This window comes from Petaurus breviceps, unplaced genomic scaffold (assembly GCF_028583685.1).
Source record: "Petaurus breviceps papuanus isolate PSGF00001 unplaced genomic scaffold, PetGlider_PUasm1.0 175, whole genome shotgun sequence".
NCBI classification, from domain to species: Eukaryota; Metazoa; Chordata; class Mammalia; order Diprotodontia; family Petauridae; genus Petaurus; species Petaurus breviceps.
In genome coordinates, this window is record NW_027185764.1 from 25,657,925 (window position 1) to 25,661,013 (window position 3,089).

The following is a 3,089-nucleotide window of genomic DNA, read 5'->3' on the forward strand; positions in this document are numbered from 1 at the left end:
GAAAGAATAGATACAGAGGAATTAGATGGGGGAGGAGGGCTGGTAGTTCTAGTGACCTTCTTTCATTGGGAATGGGTTTAAGAAGGAACAATATGTATATATTTAGAAGAGTATAAAAGTCATTTAAATTCAGAAGAAATAAAATGGTAGGGGCATAAGGAGGGGTGAAATGACAGGGGAGGGATTTTTTTTTTTTGCTTTTTGGAGGGCAATTGGGGTTAAGTGACTTGCCCAAAGTCAAACTGCTAGTAAGTGTTAAGTATCTGAGGCTGGATTTGAACTCAGGTCCTCCTGACTCTAGGGCCAGTGCTATACTCACTGTGCCACCTAGTTGCCCCAAGGAGAGGGATCTTTAGAGGGGAGACTGAGGGAATAAGTAAAAGGGTGGTACAGAAGGATGTTTAGATTTATGGGAATAGCAGGATAGGGGAGGGGTCCTTGGAGGGGGGGTAGGCAAGTAATAGGGGGGCAAGGTAGTGGGTAGAAGTAAAGGAGGCAGGAGGGATAGAAAAGAAGAGATTAAACATAAAAACAAAGATCAGGAGTAGAATATATTTGGGAAAGTACATGTCTATGTATGTATATATCTATAGATATAGAGAAACACATCTAAACTTTGTTGTAGCCTTTGGGGGAAGGGGAAAGAAAAAAAATGAACAAAGTAAAAAAAATGCACAGTAGAGAACAAAACTCAGAAAGAAGCAAAGAAAAGATGAACAATTCTCAACACAATGTGCATTATCATACAGATTTTCTTGACACGAAAATTTATTGTAACATATTTTGAATTCTCTCAGGTTCTGGATGCACATGACATGCTTTTTTTTTTCTTATTTTGTATTTAAGTTCCAATATTTAAATTTATCATATGTTTTTGTTTCTTTTCTTTATTCTGTATTTGTGTTCTGGCATTTGAGTCTAAAATAAATTTTTTTTATAAAGCTTAATGATGAAATTTCTTTGCTATGTTTCCATAATGTTTTTCCTCATTTATTTATATTTTCTTTTTTTTTTTTTTAAAGCAATCGGGGTTAAGTAACTTGCTCAAGGTTACATGGCCAGGTGTTTCTAGGTGGGTGCTAAGTGTCTGAGCCCGGGATTCGATCTCCAGGTCTTCTCAACACTGGGGCTGGTGCTCTTACTCGCTGTGCTACCTGGCCTCCCCTTTTATTTATATTTTCAATTTTATTTTTTGCTTTTTTCTGATATCAAGATTGCTATGACTATTTGTTTCTTTTTTTTATTTTGCTGATGCATAGTAAACTTTGTTTCAATCCCTCATTTTAATTATGTATGTCTTTGCTTTTTAGGTGTGCTTTTTGTAAGCAATAAAAAGTGAAGTTTTGTTTTATTATCCAATCTGTTGTTCTCTCTTTTAGTTGGACCCAAAAGTGTCAAACACAAATAGAAACATCCCTGAGGGCTGCATACTGACTTAGAAAACCACATCACCTATGTTGTATTATATTTTTTATCTTGTTAAATATTTCTCAACTGCATCTTAATTTGGTTCCCCTCAGGAGGTTTGTGGGCTTGCTTGTTGCTTTTGGTGTGGCCTGAGTTTTAACACCTCTAGTTTAATACGTTCTGTTTAAAGTTATAACAGTTAGGTTTAGGTTTCTCCATTTGTCTCTTATACTGCTTTTTTCTGAATTTAGGATTTTTGTTCCTTTTCTTCTTTGAAGAAAATACTTCGTCACTTCAATTATTTTTTTTTACTTAATCTACATTAAGGAAACTGTATTCCCTCCATTTCTCTTCCTCTCACCCTTAAGTTTTCCATCCCTTTCATTTGTTGCCTTTTTCCCACTTTGGAGTTTTACTTAATTCCATTTTCTTTTTCTTCATTTTATCTAGTGAACCAATTCTTTTTTTCTAAGCAGATTATAAGTAAAAGTCCCCCTTCCTTTCCTTTCCTGAAATAGTATGTTTTTTGGTTTCCCCTTACCCTTTTTCTAAAAATTATTTCTTCCTCTTGTTCGCTTTATTAATCCTCTCCCATCTATTTTAAACTTGTATTCTCTGATTTGTTTCTTATACTTATTTATTCCTTCTTTAGTCTTTTCTTTCTCATTAAATTAAAGCTTCTAACGTATCTACTTTGAACTCTCTTCTAATAATTTCTATGTTGCTGCCTCGTTAGATTTTGTCCAGTCTCCCTCCTTTTTTTATTTTGTTGAGCACATTTTTTAAATGATCGATTCCTGCCAAAGATAGAAAAGATAGTAGTATTGCCTCATGGTAAAAATTTTCTCGTGTCTCAGATTGTAATCAATTTCTACTTCCTGCCCTCTGAGTAATCATTTTCTTTCCCATTTGCCATGAAATTTCCTCTATGTGCCCATGTCTTCACATCCTTTTGAATGCTGGTTGCCCCCAGGAACTCTGATTACCCTTTTCCTGAAGCAGGATGGTAAGAGATGGACTGTTAGAGATGTGGGTAAAATAAGGAATAGGAGGTTCAATACTCCCTCAGATGCAGTGTTCTAAACACTATTCCTACAGGTATTCCCATTACAACATCCATCTACCATTATAGAATGCATCACTCCTCTCTCCACCAAATCAAGGTTTCTTTCGATTTCATTTCCTCCATTTTCTACCTCACTGATTCTCTGGTAGCCCCTCTTTTCCTCAGATACCACAAGTATTGTTTCCTGTTCATTGTTTACCACTGATTTGATAGGGGTATTACTGTACATCCTTCTATTACTGTACAACTTCTCTTTCCCCTTTCCCTTTTATGCACCCTCCCATTCTACAGTTAAACCTCTCAAAGACAGTAATTCCTTTGTAGGATGTGGTTTTGCAGACTTTAGTCCATATGTTGTTTCAGGCCTCATATTTCTCCACGACTTCTTCGATTTAAATTCCTCTACCAAAGCTATCTCCTTTTGTATTTTTAGAAAGAGACCACTTAAATCATCTAATATTGTTACTTTGTTGTTGTTACTATCTCCAATCCCACTGGTTTCTTTCTCTTTCTAGTTTTTTTTTCTTTAAATAGTTCCTAGAAATGGGGCAATTTATTAAATTATTTGTGCTTTCCTCATAGGTATATTTATTCACTTCTTGTATTTCTATTGTCT